Source organism: Chlorocebus sabaeus, chromosome 25 (assembly GCF_047675955.1).
Source record: "Chlorocebus sabaeus isolate Y175 chromosome 25, mChlSab1.0.hap1, whole genome shotgun sequence".
NCBI lineage: Eukaryota > Metazoa > Chordata > Mammalia > Primates > Cercopithecidae > Chlorocebus > Chlorocebus sabaeus.
In genome coordinates, this window is record NC_132928.1 from 54,955,867 (window position 1) to 54,980,941 (window position 25,075).

At 40.2% G+C, this 25,075-nt stretch overlaps 1 protein-coding gene across 5 annotated transcripts in view; it reads right to left on the bottom strand.

Annotated features, from left to right (window-relative positions):
• RABGAP1L (RAB GTPase activating protein 1 like) overlaps positions 1–25,075 on the bottom strand; it is a 795,491-nt gene that overhangs the window by 195,870 nt on the left and 574,546 nt on the right. The window lies entirely within an intron of this gene.

Consider the following 25,075-nt stretch of genomic DNA (forward strand, 5'->3'; position numbering starts at 1 on the left):
TTGTATTTAAAGTGGGATGTTCCAATCCTTATTAGATGACTGAAACTGCTACAGAAGAGAGGTATTGGGGTGAACTGATAGAGTATGGACAGAAGAGCCAAAGACCAAGCATCCAAGAAATGACACACCCTCAAGTTGAAGTGTTTATGCAATAATAATGACTTTTTGCAATGCAAATACAAGAAGCATCTCAGGATTCTGGGAAGGCTGATCATAATTAAAAGGAAGATTTTTGTAAACAAGCAATATGATAAATAATAAAAACCTACCACATATTAAGAGTATACATTTAAAGAACTATTAAAATTGAAATTCTTAAAGCAAAAATAACTTCTGTATGCCACAGACCTTGACAAACACTCAGCTAATAGTTGAAAACATGTTCTGATAATCTCTGATCAAATTAATCCTTCCCCAGTAATAATATAAAAATTATCCATAGTTCAAAATTTTACAGTCTTAGTGCTAATGTGTTATATTAACTTACTTGTTATGAATAAATAATCAGTTGTAGCCAAATGAAGGCAAAATGACAAAATCACCGTAGGGACAGTCTCTTAACTTTATCCTAACAACTAATCCATATTCAGCATCTTGATTCTGTGGTTCTGTAGTTGCCCTCTTAAGTACCAGGTTGGTTTCTCCATAGAAATTATAGCATGGTAAAAAGAGAAACAAGGCTAAGAGAGCCAGAGCATGTATTTTGTGAGTCTTAGTTTTCTACTCTGACAAATAAGTTATGTATCTACAAATAACCAAATAGAAACACATTTGTTAATTTATGTCTGTAGGCCTAAAGAAATAGATTAGTTATGAAAATGAGCTTAAAGAAATAGGAAGGGAGATTCTGCCTCCCTTAACAATATATTATTTGGTTTTGTTTTTCCAAAATCTCAGAAAAACAAAAATTTTAAGAAATTTAACATTTAAAGTATTACTTAGCAAGTCATTTTAAATGAAATATTTATATGTTGCTGTCAAGCCTTTTATTTCTTCCAAAAATGATTTCTTTTTTTTTTTTTTAATTTGTTTGTTTGAAACGGGGTGTCGCTCGGTTGCCCACGCTGGAGTGCAGTGGCAGCATCTCAGCTCACTGCAAGCTCCGCCTCCCGGGTTCACGCCATTCTCCTGCCTCAGCCTCCTGAGTAGCTAGGACTACAGGCCACACCTGGCTAAATATATATATATATATATTTTTTGCATTTTTAGTAGAGATGGGGTTTCACCATGTGAGCTAGGATGGTCTCGATCTCCTGACCTCGTGATCCGCCCGTCTCGGCCTCCCAAAGTGCCAAAAACGATTTCTTAACAAACTATATAAAGTAGAGCTAGGCACAGTAGTGTGTGCCTGTATTCCCGCTACTTCAGAGGCTGAGGTGGGAGGATCCTTTGAGCTCAGGAGTTCCAGGCTGTAACGTGCTATGGTCCTGCCTGTGAACAGCCATTACCCTCCAGCCTGGGCAACATAGTAGAACCCCATCTCTAAAAACAAAAACAAAAAACTATGCAAAGTAAAGATCTTAATGTAAAATGATCATAAGCATAGAATATTACATATATACAAGTAAATTTCAGATCCCTAAAGTTTTGGAGTAAATGTTTGATGTACTGCCTAGGATGAGGATAGGTTCAGCTGGAAGAGGGAGACCATAAGAGGGAAGAGGTTCTGGGCCTTTCACACTCTATCCCTAAACACACACGCACACCCATACACACACAACACACACCCCCACACACACACATCCCCCCACACCTCCCCACATCCCACACACACCACACACACACTCCCCACACCCCACATACACCCCACACACCCACACTCCCACTCTACACTATACACCCCCCCACACACACCACATACACCCTACACATCACACCCCCCACACCCTCCTACATATACCCGCAGACACAACATACATACACCCCCTACACACACATCTCACACACCACACACACACACACACACCCAACACCACATACACATACACACACATGCACACTAGAACACACACACCCCCCTCAGCTCCATTTTTACCTTGTATACATACTGGTGTTCTGCATTAAATTTTGTTTGATAGGACTATGCTACATAGCAGTGCTACTACTATGAACAGCACTGCCATGGACATTTCACATTTAAGAACAAGGGAACATCCTGAATTGCTCTTAAATGTGAATGAAGAATTCAGTCACTTCTTAGGTTATAGGATTTTTTTCTAGTTGACTTTTTAAAGGGTAGGGAAGATGTTTCCACTCAACTAACTGGGTCTCGAAAAGTACTAGCAGAAGCATTTTTTCTTATATAAACCAGAAACAGGACTTGCCCAAAAAGAGTCCAGTAAAAATAAGTAAAAATTCATCAAGTGATTTTGGAACTGTATGGTTTGGCTCTGATGCGCACAAAAAGAAGTTAAAATCATACATACTATGTATTAAATGTAATAATTAAAATATGACTTTTTTATTATTTTTTTTGAGACACAGTCTCACTCTGTCGCCCAGGCTGGAGTGCAGTGGCGCAATCTCAGCTCACTGCAACCTCCACCTCCCAGGTTCAAGCCATTCTCCTGCCTCAGCCTCCCAAGTAGCTGGGATTACAGGCACGTGCCACCATTCCTGGCTAATTTTTGTATTTTGAGTAGAGACAGGGTTTCACCATGTTTGCCAGGCTGGTCTTCAACTCCTGACCTCATAATCTACCCGCCTCGGCCTCCCAAAGTGCTGGGATTACAGGCGTGAGTCACTGTGCCCAGCAAAATATGATATCTTAATGAGCAAACCAAGTTTCACTTAAAACATTTAGGTACATTTAACAAAATGCTGTGTACAAGGCACAACCACAAGTGGTCATGTATTTCAGTTTCCCCATCAAAAATCCCTCATGCTTCCTTTATGCTTCCCCTCAAAAATCCTTGCATTCAAAATTTCCATCATTTCTGCCCTGGTCCTTTTTTCAGGATATTCTTTCAGAATAGGATGTCCATCAATATCAAGTAAAATGATTCTTCTAGAACAGTACTTGGTGAAATGAAAAAAGAGATTCTAGGGGTTTCTGAAGCCCTAAAAGCATCATTCATTTCAGTGAGCTTTTCAAAACTCCTCTTCCTCCCCAAATCCCAAATACTTTTTTTATTGTTGTTGAGATTCAGTAATAAATCACAGAACACTCTTCTTTTCCAATGGGGTCTTGCTATGTTGCCCAGGCTGATCTTGAACTCCTGGGCTCAAGGAATCTGCTACCTCAGCCTACCTAGTATCTGGGATTATAGGCATGCACCCAACAGAACACTTTACAGAAGACATTTTTGAGTTATAAAGTAGTCCATAAAATGGAATAATAGAAAAGAAACTCTTCTGATTCAACTGATTAATAATGCATGATTTCTCACATTTCTTTTGGAAGGATCACCTATAGAGAAGAAAAAGTTATTCCCTCTATTCTCCTAGGTTCTCTGTCTGGGGCCCTGCAAATAAGTCTGAGAAAATATAGGTTAGCAAGATAAACATAAACAGAACTTTATTAACAAATGCAGTATGCACATACATGGAGACACTCAGTAATGACTAACTCAAAGGAGTGGTTACAACTTGGGGCTGAGGCCATGCACAATAGCTCACACCTATAATCCCAGGACTTTGGGAGGCCAAGGCAGGCAGATGGCTTGAGCCCAGGAGTTCAAGACCAGCCTGAGCAATGTGGCAAAAACCTTGTCTCTACAAATAATAATAATAATAATAATAATAATAATAAATCATGGTGGCACACACCTGTAGTCTGAGCTAATCAGGAGGCTGAAGTAGGAGGATCACTTGAGTCTGGAAAGCTGAGGCTGCAATGAGTCACTATTGTGCCACTACACTCCAGCCTAGGTGACAGAGTGAGACCCTGTCTCAGAAAAACGAAAACTTGGGACTTGGGGTTTATCAGCATATTAAGAAGGACCAATACTTTTGTAGAGAAGTGATAAAACAAAGGAAAAGGACTTTGAGCTTCTAGGGTGACAAATTATAGGAAGGCAAATATATGGGGAAACTAATGACAGATAAAGACTAGTTAATAAGGTTTGTTTGTATAGACTCTTTCTTGGTGCCATCTCATTTCCAGTTATAAGGTTGCTATCTCTTTCCTGGTATGGAAAGTGAGTGGGGAGGTACCTTCACAAGAGGAATTTATATTTGACTTTCAGGCACATGGGGGATGGCAGAGAGCTCATCCTGTGTCTGCTTTTTCTCAATTGCCTTTACCTCAAAATAATCCTTATGGCAAAGTGATACATTGGGGATGACATACTCTGAATCCTTTCATACCCAATGAGAGAAAGTAAGGGAAAAAAACCAGGTGATGGTCCCAAAGCCATGGTCTAATGACTGGAAGTGTCATTCTCTGGAGTGCTGGAAGCAGGTGGTCAGTGCTGCTATCCCAGTTAGAGCCTTGCACTTGAGAATGCTCTTCCTGAACCACTCCACTGTGTCATGGGTATCAGACATGTTGAGGACACACATAGATTTCCATTGTAAAATGAAAAGCACATTTGACTTAATTCATGGACCTATAATTAAGAAAACTGAATGTAACAAAACATGCTAGGTAGTTATTTCAGTAGTTACAAAAATGAAAAAGGAAATACTTTCTGACCTGCAGGAGCTTAAAATCAGGGAGGTATCCAAATACAAAGATAAAGCAGGGTGTGATGGACACTGTAAAAGGAGTGACACACTGTGTGCTATGAGGTAGGCATGTCTCTGTTGTCCACAGTAGATGCAGACAGAAGTGGGTTTATACTACTGGGATGGGCCTAGACACAAATCCTAGAGTAACAAGAATCAAATATATCTCTAAGACCAAAACAGGGCATTGCTTATTACATCATCTTTTAGTCACATTTACTAGCTGTAGGACATGAATAAATTACTTAGCCCTCTGAGATTCTGTATGGCAATGTCACCCAGCTGGCAAAGCTGCTCTGAAAATTTAATAAATTAATGCATACAAAGGAATCTCTCATAGTGCCTAGCACATGGTAGGTGCTCAATAACTAGTAGTTTTTTTCATTCTTTTCAGGAAGTCATGTAGAAGAAAAGAAAATGTGTAAAAATACATTGTGTTTATCTGGATTAGGGTTTAGAAAGACAAAAAGAACTTTGGATATATTCACAATAGAAAGAGAGTTAGTCAAACACTGAAAAGACATTCCTGTCAGATCACTTGCCTCTTTGGTTCACTAAGTCACAGACACATCAATAAGTAGCAAAGGATCCATGCCCTTCTTGACTAGGAGAGCGAAACCTAATTCTCTAGCTATTCTTTGCCTGATTGACTATTTTTTTTTTTTTTGAGACGGAGTCTCGCTCTGTCCCCCAGGCTGGAGTGCAGTGGCCGGATCTCAGCTCACTGCAAGCTCTGCCTCCCGGGTTCACGCCACTCTCCTGCCTCAGCCTCCTGAGTAGCTGGGACTACAGGCGCCCGCCACCGCGCCCCGCTAATTTTTGTATTTTTTTAGTAGAGACGGGGTTTCACCGTGTTAGCCAGGATGGTCTCGATCTTCTGACCTCGTGATCCGCCCGTCTCGGCCTCCCAAAGTGCTGGGATTACAGGCTTGAGCCACCGCGCCCGGCCCCTGATTGACTATTTTTAAAAACATGAACCTTCAATAATTTTGCAAGTTCCTAAGATCCAACAAACAGGTCAAAATACAGGTGACACGGTGAGTAGGAGTGCCATTGTGGTACTGTACAATCCTGCACAAATCACACTCTTTCTTTCATTCCAGTCTTGATTCTGGGCTGGGCGCGGTGGCTCACGCCTGTAATCGCAGCACTTTGGGAGGCTGAGGTGGGTGGATCGCTTGAGGTCAGGAGTTCGAGACCAACCTGGCTAACATAGCATAAACCTGTCTCTGCTAAAAATACAAAAATTAGCTGGGTGTGGTGGTGTGTACCTGTAATCCCAGCTATTGGAGAGGCTGAAGCAGGATAATCGCTTGAACCTGGGAGGCAGAGGTTGCAGCGAGCCAAGATCATGACACTGCACTCCAGCCTGGGTGATGGAGTGAAAATCCACCTCAAAAAAAAAAGTGTTGATTTTGCTCAACACTGTACTATATGCTTCTGGATATAGAAAGACAGATCAGATGCTGCCTTCTAACTTTATGGATTATTCAAGCTACTTAAAGAAAAGCTAAAATGAAATGTAATGAGACTGAGCTTACAAGTCATATCACAGGGAAATGAGTCTCATTATTTTATAGTTGGAACTCAAAACATCGAAGAATTAGAGTACAATATAAAAGACACTGTGCAGTTACCTGACATTTTGGTGGGTGGTTGAGGTCACATGTTTATAGCATCTCTGTAAAATATTGTAGACTTACCTAGTTTGTAAGGAATGCTCTAACCTTGTAAAATTTAAGGCATAACTGTTAAAGAAGGTTTTTGGTTTTTAAATAGAAGGGAGAACTTTCCCCTACCAAAAGCAATTTAATAACATTCTGAATAGTCTTGGTAGCATCACTAATACCTACTGCCAATCCTTGTGATCAGATTCTACTGTAATGCCTTTATTAATGTAAGAATGTCTTACGGTCCATAGAGAGTCATTTTGTTTCTAATTGGTTTTTCTTTCTTCTTCTTTTTTTTTTTTTTAAACTCTTGTTAACCAGACTGGAGTGCGGTGGCAACCTCTGCCTCCTGGGTTCAAGTGATTCTCCTGCCTCAGCCTCCCATGTAGCTGGGATTACAGGTGCTCGCCACCACACCCGGCTAATTTTGTATTTTTAGTAGAAATGGGGTTTCACCATGTTAGTCAGGCTGGTCTCGAACTCCTGACCTCAGATGATCCACCCACCTTGGCCTTCCAAAGTGCAAGGATTACAAGCGTGAGCCACTGCACTGGCCTGTTTCTACTTCTATGTCATTATTGACATGTAGCTCAATAGGCTGCTTATTTTATTACTGGAGATTTAGGAAAGGACTATACTGTACATACTAAGCCAGACATCTGAAACTTCTAGTAACTAGGCTCAGTTATATATAAATAGTTTTAATTGCTTTATTGAATATGGCTGACATACAGAAAGCTGTAGATATTTTATGTGTACATTTGATGTACTTTGCCATAAGTATACACTTGTGAAACCATTATCACTATCAGTGCCATAAACTTATTCATCATCTCTAAAAATTTCCTCCTATTCCCTTTGTTTTTTTTTTTTTTTCCTTTTGCGGTTAGAGCACTTACTATAAGAGTCACCTCAATTAAATATTTTATAGCAACATAGACTAAGTCTATTTTTTTTCCATGTGACATTAATTAAAATATTCAAAGAGAATCTTAACTTTCTTTTGTCTAAGCTAATCATCCCTGCTGCTAACTGGGTCTCCTATGAGCTGGTTTCTGGACCATTCTAGACTATTCACAATCATGCTTGCTGCTTCAAGAACACGCTTTGGACAGTATCTCTCATAGGGCTGCCCACACTGAAACAGATACTCTAGATATAACAAAATAATAAAGTAATGAAACCTTGTTAGACCCTAGAAAACACCAAGGTCTAACATGTTTATCCTATTGAAAAGACTGAGGCAGTAGATAAGTGACTGCTCATGATCATAAAACTTGTCAGAGGGAAAGCCAGGAAGCCAAGATCTTCAGAGCACAGATGCACGGCAGGGAACCTAGCATTTCCTGCACTGTAATTTGGTCTTTCAATTAATGTAGCCCATAAAGAACCTATCATATTAGAAAGATTATGCTTCACCACTTTATTCCACATGGAATTGATCCGGAGCCTGAGCCTGCCATCTGGTATGAAAGAATCTAAGATTCTTAGGTTGAGTTGAGAAGGGGTATCCACAAGTCTGCCTTGAGAATTGTCACTTCTAAACACACACTTGTTCTAATAAAGCACATCTGCCTTCTCAATTTTGAACTGATAAGCACTCTCTTTTCCAAATGAACAGTTCAAGGAGCTACATCCTTGGCAGCTCAGCCACAGCGTCTCTGTAAGAGCTGCTTTCTTGAAGCCATGTTAGTGGCACAGACTTGAAAATGGAATGCTATCTCAGTTTGTTCATCCCCTTTCCTGGGCAGTGTGGATAAAGCTCATATTTATTTTCAAGCTTAAGCAGAATGTATAAACATATGTTAGCAGAAGCCTGTTTTTAAATTGTGAATTGATCAGATTAAAATTATCGTGTATAGAATCTAGACTATTCCCTGATCCTCTCAAGCTAGACCAGCATTTTTTTATCTTTATATGTGTGTACTGTCATTGTTGTTAAAAAATAATGAGGTGTTGTATTAATCCTAATAAGTTGTGAATTGTCTCTACCTTCTTCCTATGGCCCATCTCCAATTTCATATTAAATTTGCAATCTCTAACATCTTCATCTTCATGTTACATAGAATGCTAAGTATAGTTTAATAGTTGTCATTATAAAAAATAATATTTTCAACGGAGGAGTTATATGGGCCAACCCATGTATTAGCAAGTAAATTTATTTCTACAAAATTAATATGTCAAGATAGGGACATTCATTTTTTTCTTTTTTTCTTTTATTTTTTGAGACGTAGTCTCTCATTTTCACCCAGGCTGGAGTGCAATGGCACGATCTTGGCTCACTGCAACCTCTGCCTCCTGTGTTCAAGCAATTCTCCTGCCTTAGCCTCCCAAGTAGCTGGGATTACAGGCACGTGCCAGCATGTCAGGCTAATTTTTATACTTTTAGTAGAGATGGGGTTTCACCATGTTGGCCAGGCTGGCCTCAAACTCCTGACTTCAAGTGATCCACCCGCCTCAGCCTCCCAAAGTGTTGGTATTACAGGTGTGAGCCACTGTGCCTGGCCTCATTTTTTTTCTTGAAACGGACAAGTCCACGTTGTGAAACAAAGGTGGTAATAGATTGCACAGCCTCCTCCCATTCTAGCTCTCCCCACATACATAAACACATACGCCCCCCCCCACCCACACACACACACATACACACACTCATGGCTTCAAATGGATTCAGCAGAATTTCGGACGGGCCCTGCACTGTTTTTGCTGCAGATCTTCATACAGCTAGCTCTACTGCAACACTGGATTCCAATGTCATTTTGCTCACAGAGGCCTTCTCTTTCTCTCTCTCTTTTTTTTTTTCTTTTCACTCTTGTCACCCAGGCTAGAGTACAATGGCACAATCTCAGCTCACTGCAACCTCCGCCTCCTAGGTTCAAGCGATTCTCCTGCCTCAGCCTACTGAGTAGCTGGGATTACTGGTGTAAGCCACCACACTAGGCTAATTTTGTATTTTTAGTAGAGACGGGGTTTCGCCATGTTGGCCAGGATGGTCTCAAACTCCTGACCTCAGGTGATCCACCCACCTTGGCCTCTCAAAGTACTGTGATTACAGGCATTAGCCACCAGGCCCAGCCCAGAGGCCTTCTCTCTTACTATCTTTATCTAATGAAGGGCAGCAAAAAGTTTGTATTATTTCTTTTATGACATTTATCACTACTTGAAATTGTTTTCTTACTTCTTTGTTATGTATTCGCTCTCCCTGTCTCTTTTTTGTTTGTTTGTTTGTGTGTTTTGAGACAAAGTCTTACTCTGTCTCCCTAACTGGAGTACAGTGGTATGATCTCGGCTCACTGCAACCTCCGCCTCCCAGGTTTCAGTGATCCTCGTGTCTCAGCCTCCCATGTAGCTAGAGCCACAGGCACGAGCCACCACACCCAGCTAATCTTTTTGTATTTTTAGTAGAGATGGGGTTTCACTATGTTGCTCAGGCTAGTCTCGAACTCCTGGCCTCCAGTGATCTGACCACATCAGCCTCTCAAAGTGCTGAGATTACTGGCATGAGTCACTACTCCTGGCCAGTTATGTATTATCTCTGTACCCAATTAGAAAATATCAGGGCAGGCTTCCAGTAGAGAAAAGCAAGAGATTCAAAAAATCTTAATTGACAAGGGTATGAGAGGAAAACAAACATAAAATAAGATCCTTGTCTCAGCTTCTTCTATTCATCCATTTTCACTTTGAAAGATTATAATTTTACAGGACCTTTGAACCTCTGTTTCCTTTAGCAACCAAGAGTCAACTAAAGTGACCCCTTGACATTTGTAGATTTAATATTTATTGTTTCTGTTCTCCCCAGGAGACCCCACAGAGACACAACACAGTAACTTGTGGGTTTGCTGAGCAATGAACTGAGTCACTCCCATGTAGCAGATGGTGAGTAAAATTAGCTTATAGTCTTTGCCCTTCTCAGTTATTATACATTCTTATGACAAGGCAGTTATTTTATATCAATTTCATAAGTAAAGAAACTGTTAAAAAACCATAGCAGTATTGAAAGATCAGGGAATGTAAGAGCATCTGAAAATACATTCTTCATGAATGTTGAGTTGTTTTTATCCCCTGAACCCATGTTTTTACGTACTAAAAAAAAAGACCACAGTCCAACTAAATTGGTCTACCTGGTTAACTGCAGTGATTCCTTAAGATTGCCATGATTAATACCTAATATTATGCTTCCAAAAAGGCTGTTACTGATCTATAACCATCATAAAGACTAGCCACAGAAAAATGCAGAGACCATTTTAGACATGCAAGTAGCTGAGTCACTGTGGTTTTTGGTAAAGAAGAGAAAGGTTTCTATATTTAAAAATAAAGATATCATAATATTGGTATTTAGAGTGTCCCGTGAACTTTGGATAATACATGTTATATAACAGTCAACTACTTTAGGAATGAGAAGGAAATTAAAAGCACAAAACAGGCTGACTGCAGTGGCTCACACCTGAACCCCCAGCATTTTGGATGGCTGAAGAGGGAGGGTGGCCTGAGCTCAGGAGTTTGAGACCAGCCTGGGCAACATGGTGAAACCCCATCGCTACTAAAAATACAAAAAAAAAATAGCCAGTTGTGGTGGTGCACGCCTGTGGTTCCAGCTACACAGGAGGCTGAGGCACTAGGATCACTGGAACCTGGGAGGTGGAGGGTGCAGTAAGCCGAGATCACGCCACTGCGCTCTAGCCTGGGCAACAGAGCAAGACTTCATCTCAATGTGTCCAACAGGTACACTTGAGGCCAGTAGGTACATCTGAGGCCAAATTATGATGAAAATGGAATGCTAAAAGGATGGGCACTGGACAACAAGCAGGTGAGGAATGCTATGAAGATAATCTTTTAGAAAGATTAATCTAGTAGCAGAGGGCAGGACAGCTTAAGAGAGGAAGAGACTGAAGGTAGACAAGTCAGAAAGCCCTTGTAGTCAATTGAATGTGAGAAAATGAGAGCCTGGACTGGTGTGTTATGGAAATAGAGCCAAGCTTGCATCTGAGAAGTACCACAAAGAAGAAATACCTCTTCGGTGTTTCTGTGTTGACTTTCTAAAGTACAGGTGGTTTGCTATGACCTCCTTCGTATAACTCACTGATACAAAACCGCCAGAGAGACAATACTCTTTACCCAGTCAGGGAATGGCACACCAAGAGGAAGCAGAATGCCTCCTGATAAATGAACACAGTCGCTCTCTCAAAGTTCCGGATGCTGAGGTACAAAGTTGATTATAAGATCACTTGAACTGGTTATTTTCATTGCAAGTCTAATTTTTTTTTTTTTTTTTGAGACGGAGTCTCGCTCTGTCTCCAAGGCTGGACTGCAGCAGCCGGATCTCGGCTCACTGCAAGCTCCGCCTCCTGGATTTACGCCATTCTCCTGCCTCAGCCTCCGGAGTAGCTGGGACTACAGGCGCCGCCACCTCGCCCGGCTGGTGTTTTGTATTTTTTAGTAGAGACGGGGTTTCACCGTGTTAGCCAGGATGGTCTCGATCTCCTGACCTTGTGATCCACCCGTCTCGGCCTCCCAAAGTGCTGGGATTACAGGCTTGAGCCACCGCGCCCGGCCTGCAAGTCTAATTATTAATGAAGTTCAAACAATAACACATTAAAGCTGTACCATGCAGAAGCTGGTCTGGTATCACTACTCAATTGCTTAGGGACACCCTGGTTTTCACTAAATGAGCCATAAGTGAGAACATATAAGGTCTATTAAGCTTCTTTCTCTATAAAGCACACATTTTAGCAGCTCTTTTCCTTAAAATTAAAGAGAGACCAGACAGGAAAGTTTTTTAAAGGAAGATAAAAGAAAAGTGGAGAATAATAATGACTCACTATTCGTTGTCTCACATATCCACTGTACCCAAGTTCCCTACAGTACCTGGGAAATGCTGCTCAGTTTGCCCCTCTACATCCCTATTGTTGCAGCCTTGGTTAAAGAAGTCTTCATTATTTCTCCCCCAGACTATTCTAGTAGTATCCTAACTATTCTCCATATGTATTACCACTACCACATTTCAGTCTTTTTGCCTCCAAATTATCTTCCTAAAACAAAACATTTCATCATGCAATTGTTTGAAAGTATCCATATCCTTTGGTCCACAGGTTCAAAGCACAAGACATCCTTCAGACAAGCTAGATCTATCCTACCTTTCCAATTACATCTGTCACCTTGATCCTTCATGCCCAATGTCCTCATGAAATTTCTCATTATTTCCCAAATACGCTTTTTAAAAATGATGCTTCTCTTATCTACATATATTGCTCTTGTTGCCTAAAACATCATTCCTTGTTTTTTCTTGCTAATCTTTCAAGAGTCAAATGTCACTTTCTCTTTATTTTGTTTTATCTTACTTTACCGTATTTTTTGAGACAGAGTCTCACTCCGTCACCCAGGCCAGAGTGCAATGGTGCGATGTCAGCTCACTGCAACCTCCGCCTCCCAGGTTCAAGCGATTCTCCTGCATCAGCCTCCCAAGTAGCTGGGATTACAGATGTGCATCACCATGCCTGGTTCATTTTTGTATTTTTAGTAGAAACAGAGTTTCACCATGTTGGCCAGGTTGGTCTGGAACTCCTGTCCTCGGGTGATCCACCCACCTTAGCCTCCCAAAGTGCTGGGATTATAGGTGTGACCCACCACGCCCAGCCTTACTTTCTCTTTCAAGTCAGCCCTGTCATTACCTCCCTCCTCTGCCTTTGCATCCTGTCCCATTTATGACCCTACAATAGCAACTCTTCTATGGCAATTATTTGTATGCATGTTTGTCTCCCCTACTTCCCAGTGAACCTCTAAGATTAACCACACAACATATTCATTTTTGCACCTCTAGTATGCAACAGTTTTTAGTCACTGTGGTCACAGATCATTTAAATAAATATTGAGTAAATAAACAAATGAATAAATGATGCTCACATGAAGAAATAAAATTAAAGTATGAGCTTAACTTTTAAAAATATATATATTAAACTTGGGGATAATAAGTATATATATCTCTTTTATTTAATGTCTAAATTAGTAAGAAGAAAGTTCAAAATGAAAGTAAGTGCAATGTTTATGGATTTCTAAAATAAGCGAGGGATACTGACACATAGTAAAACAGGATAAAATCCATAAGAAAATAAATAAAACTCAATGTTATTTAGCAAAGTGCTCACTACCATCTGGTGTTCCTTCAGAAACATGTAAATTTGATTTGAGGAATGTGGGGGTTCTCATGATGATGGTCTAGTTCTCTGGAAGTGAATCAGTGAACAAACCCATATGCTTTGCAGGATGGACACAATTAGAGTTCAGAAGTTATTGGCTTCCGTTTGGATTTTAGTGTGTACAATATAATGAGGAGGGGAGTGTCAAATAAAACAATATTTTTCATTTCATGTAGAAACAGAGTATAAGTATTGATGGAAGTAGCAGCATACTTGGCTATAACTAATAAAGTATTATAAAATCTAATCATTAAAGTTCTCAAAGATTTTTAAACAATGTCCACATGAACCTAAACTAATATTAACAAAAAATATTCCTTTTAGAAAATATCTGATTGACAAGTTTATTTGCTCAAAAGGGCTGATACTTAGAATTTATCAGTCAAAAGACTGAAATCAAACTCAAAACAATGACATAGAAATCACTTTGGTAAATGGAAGACTCTTCCACATGTCTCTACTACAAGTTATTATATTTAGAGAAGTTTAAAAACTACAAGTAAATGCATAAGATGTTTGAAATGGAGTTAGCCAGACAGTATACACACATTAGACAAATAATTGAGTTCAAATTTCCATTTATTTTTACATTTACATATTTACATATGGTTTTTTACTATTTCTTTCCTATCAGTGATACTCCAGGTTATAATGCTCTGATCATGTGATGCTATAACATTTAAATGAAAGTTGAAATATCTAGCCAAGATTCAAGAAATAAAAGTCTAATATATAGGCATTCTGCTGTATTTAAGGCAAAGGGGCCTAAAAGCAGCTGTCACCACTATAGGGCTTATGGTCTGCACATAATGGTGGAGAAGCAGCGCGGGTTATAGACATGAGAGTAAACAGTTGAATACACGTGCTTAAAAGCTCCTACAGGGCTCGAATGGTCCTGTTCTTAAAAGAAATATCAAGGCCGGGCGCGGTGGCTCAAGCCTGTAATCCCAGCACTTTGGGAGGCCGAGACGGGCGGATCACAAGGTCAGGAGATCGAGACCAGCCTGACTAACACGGTGAAACCCCGTCTCTACTAAAAAAATACAAAAAACTAGCCGGGCGAGGTGGTGGGTGCCTGTAGTCCCAGCTACTCGGGAGGCTGAGGCAGGAGAATGGCGTAGACCCGGGAAGCGGAGCTTGCAGTGAGCTGAGATCCGGCCACTGCACTCCAGCCTGGGTGACAGAGCAAGACTCCGTCTCAAAAAAAAAAAAAAAAAAAAAAAGAAATATCACTCCTTTAGCTCTCCAAATACCAGAGTCAACTTTGCTGTCTTTGCTCTGAAATGAGAACGCATTATTTTCCAACAAGAATGCCTAACCAGCACGTGTGCTAAGCAAGAGCTTTTGACTTCTTCTCTTTACGCTAAAATTGCCTAAACATAGTATAATATACTAAGCCAAGATAACTACAATTATCGTTCCTTTACTGGAATTATTTATTTTACTGAAATAGTAGCTGAACAATAAGCTAACTCTAATCTCAGAACAAGACAATTCTCTAATTTTAAAATCACTCAGGACAGGTGTGGTGGCTCACCCCTGTAATCCCAGCCCTTTGGGAGGCCAAAGTAGGTGGATCACCTGAGGTCAGGAGTTTGAGACCAGCCTGACCAACACAGTGAAAGCTCATCTCTACTAAAAACGAAAAATTAGTTGGGATTGGTGATGCATGCCTGTAATCCCAGGTACTGGGGAGGCTGAGGCAGGACAATTGCTTGAACCCAGGAGGCAGAGGTTGCAGTGAGCCGAGACTGTGTCATTGCACTCCAGCCTGAGCAACAAGAGTGAAACTCTCTCAAAAACAAAAACAAAAATAAATAAAAATAAAATAAAATCATTTATATGGAAATATTTCATTGTGAAATACTGTAGTATATTCTCTCCCCCAAAACATACCTTTTCATTTAAATGCTACTGAAAATACAATGGGTCTTATTTAAAATATGCCATCTTTCATTTTTTTTTTAATTAAGGAGGAATTGCTTATGATTTAATAATCAAGAAGAAACTGACTGGTGGCTTCTGCTCCAATATTGATTCTTCAAAATGGAGCTTCCTCAACCATGCAAGGGCTTGTAGAACATGTAAAAGCCTAGTACCAGGTAAACACCCACGTTGCTCTCCACACACCCCCATTTCTAGGCTGCCTTCCTTTACACTCATTTTGATTTTGCTTTCCTGCAGTTCGGTCTATTTTTGGCTTTGTACTCTGATTCCTGACATGCCCCTCAGGCAAGCCTTGCTGGATGGCCCATGCTTGTCTCAGTTACCTCCTTCAGTTCATCTACTCAACTCAACCCTTACAAAATAAAATATTACCATGTCTGGGTAGAAGATATTCCCACTACCAGTCCCGGGCCTGCTGGGGTAAGCCTCTCCCACCTCCCACCACAATGTAGGAGGGACTGCAGACTGGTCATATAAAAGAAAGAAAAGAAATATGAGATAAGATAAATATAATAAATTGACAACAGAGCACTAAAGAGAAGGAAGAATAGAGAATAAGTAGGTAAATCTATAGTTATCCAAATAAAATCCATAGTTATCCAAATAAAATAAGAAAACTTGGCCAGGCGTGGTGGCTCAAGCCTGTAATCCCAGCACTTTGGGTGGCTGAGGTGGGCGAATCACACGGTCAGGAGATCCAGAGCATCCTGGCTAACATGGTGAAATCCCGTCTCTATTAAAAATACAAAAAAGTAGCCGGGCGCTGTGGCAGGCGCCTGTAGTCCCAGCTACTCGGGAGGCTGGGGCAGGAGAATGGCGTGAACCCAGGAGATGCAGCTTGTAGTGAGCTGAGATCGCGCCACTGAACTCCAGCCTGGGCGACAGAGCGAGACTCCATCAAAAAAAAAAAAAAAAAAAAAAAGAAGAAGAAGAAAAACTCAACGCCTGTAATCTCAGCACTTTAGGAGACCGAGGCAGGTGGATCATGAGGTCATGAGATCGAGACCATCCTGGCCAATATGGTGAAACCCCGTCTCTAGTAAAGATTACAAAATTAGCTGGGCATGGTGGCAGGCACCTGTAGTCCCAGCTATTAGGAAGGCTGAGGCAGGAGAATCGCTTGAACTCAGGAGGCATAGGTTGCAGTGACCCGAGATCGCACCACTGCACTTCAGCCTGGTGACAGAGTGAGAGACTCTGTCTCAAAAAAAAAAAAAAAAAAAAAGAAGAAGAAGAAATACCAACGATGCAAAGATGTTCAGTAACCTCCCAATTATCAACAGAGAATGGCAGTACTAATTTCAAATTGAGGATTAATACAGATTTGAATAAGTTGTAGCCATTCTATCTGAATATCTCTTATGTATTAGGCATTATCTTGAATAATGAAGTAATTTCAAATAGAACTGGCTCAGGAAGAGCTAGGAATGTATTTAGATTTCTTATCTGGTACTCTCTCATACTGTTAAGGTGGGTGGGTCTTTGTTCTCAGAGCTCCGAAGATGGTGGCGGGCCGCTCCCAAGATGGCAGCAAGCCTCTTGTTCTCTGACCTGGGGTTCTTGGCCTCACGGATTCCAAGGAATGGAACCGTGGGCCATGCGGTGTTACAGCGCTATTAGAAGCCGTGGGTCACGGAAAAGAACCGTTGAACCCAGCAACTAGTGTTTGGCTTGATCAGGACGAACCCTTAGCCATGCAAGAACAATGGCGAGCCTTTATTCCCATTGGGAGCGGCAATGGGCACCTCACTGGATCAGGAGTGCAGCGGACACCCTGCCGGATCCAGAGGGGTGGAAGTCAATGGCGGGTCTGCGATGGCAGCATTGAGCAGTGATGGACCGTGAGCCAAAGCTCAGCTCCAGCGGTAACAAACACAGACCAGAAGAGTGTGCAGTTGCAAGATTTAATACAGTGAAAACAGAGCTCCCATACAATGGGAGGGGACCCAAAGGCGGTTGCCCGATCCCAGTTCGAATGCCTGGGATTTGTATACCAATCATTGTCCCTCCCCCTGTGCTCTCAGATGATAGATGATTTGACTATTTCTTTACCTCCTGTTTTTACCCTAATTTGTATTTTAGTGAGCCCTCTTTACTACCTGATTGGTTGGGTGTGAGCTGAGTTACAAGCCCTGTGTTTAAAGGTGGGTGTGGTCACCATCTACAGCTAGGCTTAAGAATTCTTAGTCCGCCTCGGAAATCCAGCTAGTCCTGTCTCTCAATATCGCTACCTCAATCCACTGTACCTATGAAATGTCCATTCTCTCCTATGATGCAAAGTGCCACGCCATGTGGAAATGCAGAGGTGCTCCAGAGAAGAGTAACAAATGAAGAAAAATTTCAGAGCTTTCACCAAATTCTTTAAATAACATTTAAGTAAAGCATGTATTAAAATTCATGTACTTTAGCAAGTAAACTATAATACAAGAGTATTCCCTGTGAGTTATCTCTATTTAGGATGATAATGTAAAAATAGAGGAAGGTAACTGATGATCAGGGATTAGATACTAGCTAGACTTGAAAAACATGAGATTTAGGAGGGCTGGAGGAAGGCTATTCCTAGACAGAAAGGAGGCAAGCCTAAGGTATGTGTGGCTAATCTTGAGTCCACTTCCACTTTAGGTACAGCAGAGATCCATGATGAGGTTGGAATCATCCATCTGAGCAGAGTATGGAGGGAGGATTTTGAGGAATAACTATGTATTTGAACTCCATTTTCAATATTTAGGAGTCAGTGAGGGCCTATTAAGTATGGGAAAAGCAGGATGGAAACAATGTGAGGTCATACCCAACACTGGTAATATTGAGGGAAATTTTAATTAGGGCATAATTATGTATGTATGTATTTATTTATTTATTTATTTTGAGATGGAGTTTCACTCTTGTTTCTCAGGCTGGAGTGCAGTGGCACTATCTCGGCTCACTGCAACCTCCCCCTCCTGGGATCAAACAATTCTCCTGCCTCAGCTTCCCGAGTAGCTGGTTTTACAGGTGCCTCCCACCACACCCAGCTAATTTTTGTATTTTTAGTAGAGACGGGGTTTTCACCATGTTGGCCAGGCTGGTCTCAAACTCCTGACCTCAGGTGATCCAGGACATGATTATTTAAATAAAAACTAAATTTGGGAAATATGGGACTTTTGTATTCAAAAGAAAGGAGTTCAGTATACATAATCTATGTGAAGAGATCTGTATTTACCGTAGAAACAATTAACAAATATTAATCAAATGAAGTAAGGGTTAATGTGGTTTCTTTCTAATACAAAACTTCAAAACCAAGCAGAAATCAAATCTTTAGAGAAAAGTTCAAACTACTTCAAACCTTGCTTTAGATGGAGTGTAGTTTGCTTAAATAGAACAACTGAAAAAAAGCATAAAGGCAATAATCCTTTGGCCTTTTGCTACTTTATGCATCAATTCTGGAATTAGGGATGCTTACTGAACATGCAGAACTTCAATTGCTCTCCTAGGGGATAAACAGCCTCACGCTGTCTTTAAAAAATAAACAGTTTAATTGAAGAATTTAAGACAAGACATACACATATGAAACATCGAAATAACAAGAAGACTGTATTTTGGTGTCATAATGAATGACACATGGTATAATCATACTAGATGTTCATTTTGGGCAGAAAGAATTTAGAACCATCCTTTAAAGAAGGTGGGGCTTAAGCCACAACATAAGGGCTAGGAAGGCTCAGTATTATACAAAGAAAAGGGGAGATGATATAAGAGATAAAGATGTTTTTAAGAAACAGTGATCGAGTTCAACTCAAATACTTTTGATGAGAGAGTGAAAAGGTGAATGCAGTGTTATAATCAGAAATATGATGTACAGATGTACAATCATAGTCTATGGGAATGGTATCCCTGAAGCTGTGCTGTACACAAGTTGCCTGGTCCACTGAAGATTTTATATAGAGTTACTAAAGTTATTAAATTGGAACTTGGGTTAGGACAAAAATTAGAAATTACTTTTTTTTGAAAACTGTATTTACGACTTCTCCAAAGGCAAGAATGCAATATAAAAATGCAGAAGGTGGCAGAGTGCAGTGGCTCATGCCTGTGATCCCAGCACTTTGGGAGGCTGAGGTGGGCGGATCACAAGGTCAGGAGTTTGAGACCAGCCTGGCCAACATAGTGAAACTCCGTCTCTACTAAAAATACAAAAAATTAGCCAGGCAAGGTGGCAGGCGCCTGTAATCCCAGCTACTCGGGAAGCTAAGGCAGGACAATCACTTGAACCCAGGAGGCGGAGGTTGCAGTGAGCTGAGATCGCGCCATTGCACTCCAGCCCAGGCAACAGTGTAAGACTCTGACAAAAAAAAAAAAAGAAAGAAAAAAGCAGAAGGTTCAAGGACTTATTGTTGAAAACTACAGAGGAAGAGAAACCCACCAAAGTGATAAGCAAAGAAAGGACCTGAAGAATACAGAATTATATTCTTATTATATTTTTACCCACATAGGTACTGTTTGTCATTCTCCCCAATTCTTTTGCATAGAGTAGATTGATATTTCTGTGAAGTATTATTTTTCTTCTTCCTTAGGATTTCCTTTAATATTATCAGTAATCCAGATCTCCTAGTGATGAATTATTTTAGCTTTTGTATGTCCATAAAAGCATTTCATCTTAGTTTTTGAGAGACATTTTTGCTTTTTGTTTTGTTTAGTATTTTTAACATGTGGTCCCACTGTCTTATTGCTGGCACTGTTTCTAAGGAGAAATCTGCTATCATACTTTTCTTTGTTTCTTTACACATATTATCTTTTTTCCTTTGGATACTTTTTAAGATTTTATCTTTATCAATGGTTTTGAGCAATTTCATCATAACATGCCTCGATGTAGTTTTCTTCATGTTTCTTTTGCTTGGAATTCACAAAACTTCTTGGGTCCATAATTTTCATCAAATTTGGAAAAACATAAGCCATTATTTCTTCAAATGTTTTTTGCCCACCGTTCACTCCCATCCTTTCCTTCAGGTCTTCCAATTACACATTCATTAGGCCTTTTGAAGGATTTCACAGCTCACTGATGCTCCTTTCTCTCTTTTTTTAATTTGCTTTTTCTTTGTATTTAATTTTGAATAGTTTCAACTGCTATGTTTTCAAGTTCATTAATCTTTTCTTCTGCAATGTCCCATCTGCCCTTCATCCTATTCAATATATTTCTTAGTTCTATCAGACATTGTAATTTTTATCTCTTAAAGTTTAATTTGGTTCCTTTTAAATATCTTGCATTTCTGTACTTATTTTTTTGAATACATGGAATAAAGTTACAATATGAATGTCTTTATCTGCCAATTATAAAATCTGGGGTGATTTCGAATGATTTATTTTACTCTTCATTATGGATCAAAATCTGCTTTGATCATGCAGATGAAGATGAGATCCTAGGCAACTATACAGCAATGATTCTCAACCAGGGGTGATTTTGCTCCCAGGGGAACATTGGACAATGTCTGCAGATGTTGTTTGTCTCAAATAAGCATGTCCTATGGGCATCCTGTAGAGATGAGGAATACTGTTGAACATCCTGTAATGCACATGACAGCCACCTATAACAAAGAGTTAACTGCCCCAAAATGCCAATAGTACTGAGTTTGAGCAATACTGCTGCAGAACACTAGGATGAAAAGAACACAAGTCTGTGAATGATCTCATGGAGCTGAGATGCATAAAGTTCTGGACCATGTGCTATATCCACATACTATCACATAAAAAGAAAAAAATTTCTTATTTAAGGTACTGTGTTTTGGGATAAGTAACCAGAAATGATACACTGCCAAAATAAAAACTTAAAATGTCAAATATGTTTCTTGGCTTTGTGGCTGAGTAAAGGTCAAGGTGAAAAAATAAATATTGCAGGCTGGAAAACTAATGATCCTTTTTATGTCATGTCACAATATTTAGTAAAACTATTGCTTTTGATAACTTGGAAGGTAGACTGTGTGCCCATGATACCTGTCACTTCGGAAAAAGTGGTCTATAATCTAAACTGATTAAGTACAGTAATTTAAGGATATAGGATTAGAAAATCGAACTACTTGTACCCAAACAGAAGGGTTTAAAAGGATCTACATTTTTCATAAGTATTTCTCACTAAGACTTCTCAGCCAAAACATACAGCCAGCTAAGAGGCAAAGATCAAATTAATGGTATTGCCTTCTCACTCAAGTTTGCGGTTTTAGCTAGCCTCAGGGTAACCACCATTAAAATGGAGGGAAAAAGGATGGGCCATTAAATGCAAACAGGTACACAAATGAAACAAGAAGACTTAGGAACTATGTTTAGAAAAAAATCTTTAGATCTGTTTACTCAGAAGGAACTGAATGGAAGCAAAAAGACCACAAGTCGACAAAAGTATTCAGAGAATTATTTCCCAGAAGAAATCAAAATTGGTCTAAAAAAGAGTCATTTGTTTGATCACTAAAACAGCTCTTGGGCTTCCAAATCTCCACAAGCAGCAAGTTTTTGAAAGTGTGCAACTCCTTAGGAGGATGTACTATTCTCTAACAACAACTTTATTATTATTTTTTTATTTTTTAAGATGAAGTCTCACTCTTTTGCCTAGGCTGGAGTGCAGTGGTGTAATCTCAGCCCACTGCAACCTCCACCCTCCGGGGTTCAAGCGATTCTCCTGCCTCAGTCTCCCGAGTAGCTGGGATCATAGGTGCCTGCCACCACAACCAGCTAATTTTTAAAATACTTTTAGTAGAGATGGGGTTTCACTGTGTTGGCCAGGCTGATCTTGAACTCCTGATCTCAAGTTATCTGCCCGCCTTGGCCTCCCAAAGTGCTGGGATTACAGGTGTGAGCCACTGTGCCTGGCCTCTAACACCAATTTTAGATATGGCCATGGAGGACAATGGAAAATGGTGTCGTTCCTAGAAATTAGAACCAGGGCACAGCTACACAGGCTAACCAAGAAATCTCCTCTACTGAAATAGCAAGAATCTTGGAAATTCCTATGGACTGACTGTGACATGCTCCCCATTCTTCCATCTTCTGAATGACAGCTTTTACTGCAGTATACTGGATGTGAGATGAACAGAAAACATGTTAGTGAACTGCAAGGGACCATCACAGACCTGAAAGTCAGGAATGTGCATCATTCAGGTATCCTTGACTTTGAGCAGATGAAGTAATCCAAGGGAGCCTTGGAATGTCTCCCTTGGGAGAGAGGGAGTATCCATGTGTGAGAATAAAGGTAATCACAGACACTGAAAGGTCAGTAGGGTAGACTATGATAGACTGCTGATTGTTTTCTTAAAAAGTTTTCTCCTGGCCAGGCACAGTGGCTCACGTCTGTAATCCCAGCACTTTGGGAGGTCAAGGCAGGCAGATCTCCTAAGGTCGGGAGTTTGAGACCAGCCTGACCAACAAGGTGAAACCCCGTCTCTACTAAAAATACAAAATTAGCCAGCTGTGGTGGTGCATGCCTGTAATCCCAGCTACTTGGGAGGCTGAGGCAGGAGAATCTCTTGAACCTGAGAGGTGGACGTTGCAGTGAGCCGAGATCATGCCATTGCACTCCAGCCTAGGCAACAAGAGCGAAACTCAGTCTCCAAAAAAAGAAAAAAGTTTTCTCCTGGTTCCATAGATATAATAATTTTAACAGGGCACATGGCTGCTGAGTTGCAGACAATTATTTCCTAGTTCCCTTGCAGCTAAGTGTGGCTGTGGACAACATTTTTGTCAATGGAATGTGAATAAAAGTGATGTACACAACTTCCTCACTATTTGCTTAAAAGGAAATTGCCTTCCCTTCACTTTTGCTTGAAATTTTCCTCTTCTTCTGAATTGAAAGATGTGTCTGACTTTAACTATGTACATGAGGACAATATCCTAAGAGATAATTGAACGAATTCATTATAGAACCTGAGTCCTTGAGTGATCTTATTTAACTGAGCTATCTGCCTTTTGGGGCCAGTCCTTTTCTCTCTAGACTAATATGTGTGGGAGAAATACACCATCTTTTTTAAGTCATTATATTTTTTATGGTTTCTTTCTTTTTTTGAGACAGGGTCTTGCTCTGTTGCCCAGACTGGAGTGCAGTGCACAATCATGGCTCACTGCAGCCTCAACCCCCCAGGCCCAAGTGATCCTCCCATCTCAACCCCCCAAATAACTGAGACTACAGGTACGTGCCATTGTGCCTGGCTAATTTTTGTATTTTTTGGAGAGATGAGGTTTCTCTATTTTGCCCAGGCTTCTCTCAAACTCCTAGGCTCAAGCGATCCTCCTGCCTTGCCCTCCCAAAGTGCTGATATTATAGGCATGAGGTACTGTCCCTGGCCTATGCTTTCTCTTTTATGCACTCTCCTTCTAAAAAGAAATAAAAATTTTCCTTTTTTTTTTGAAACAGGATCTCACTCTGTCACCCAGGGCTGGAGTGCAATGGCGCGATCACTGGAGTGCAATGGTATGCCACTATGCCTTGCTATTTATTTTTATTTTTTGTAGAGACAAGATCTCACTATGTTGCCCAGGCTGGTTTTGAACTCCAAGACTCATGTGATCCTCCTGTCTCGCCTTCTCAAAGTGCTGGGATTACAGGCATGAGCCATAGCTCTTGGCCATAAAAACCTTCTTAATCAAGTTTACGTATGACACAAATAAATGACTTTATTCTAAATTCATTTAGCTTTGCCAAAACCAAATTCTCTTAGTCAAGGAAAAGCAATAAAAGATAAAAAAGATCAAGGCTATGGGGGTTTTAGTTATTATATTTCCAGCACAAGGAGCATATTTCAGCCTTTTCTCAACCTGCATAAACAATATATCAAATAAATCTGTATATGCTTCAGTTACATTTCCTCTACTGGTTATATTATTCTGATAAGATCAACTGATTCCCACAGTGAGTTATCAAACTATCAACACTGTAATGGACAAAATTAGTCTATTTCATTCTCAAAAGCAACATCAGCAACTCTTACAGATAAAAAGGGTCACAAAAACATATTGGGCAATGACATCCTCTGACAAGTCTCTCAATAATATCTCCTTATGATCAGCTCACATACTCTGATTGGTCAGAGCGAAATGGAGTTTAACCAGAGCATTAAACAGTATTCAGGGATGATTTTATATATCTCAAAGATTATGACAGAATAAGTGGAAAGGCAGAACTCAGGAATCAAATATTATTCCAGCCAGTCAAGAGCAGAGAATATTTTAATTTCATGACCATTTTTGACAGTGAGTTCATTTTCATTAGCCTAAATTCAATTATTTGTTGATACAGCAATGGCTCTTGGTTGCTCTGGCTCTGCTTCTGTCCTATTCAACCAAGGACATTTTTAAATTGGGACAACTATCTTTGAACATACAACAGAATATGTTTAATTCAAACAAGTTGAATTAAAAAACCTCTTTTCACTCATAGTATGATGTCAACATGGAATGGAGACTGATTTCACTATAATTTAAGCGTCTCCTGCTGTATAATGTAAAAAGGCATGGAATTTTTAGTGAGAGCCACCTGGCTTTTATTTATTTATTTGTTTATTACTTTTTAGATAACAGCTCTCACTACGTTGTTCAGGCTAGTCTTGCACTCATGGGCTCAAGTGATCTTCCCGCCTTAGCCTTCCAAGT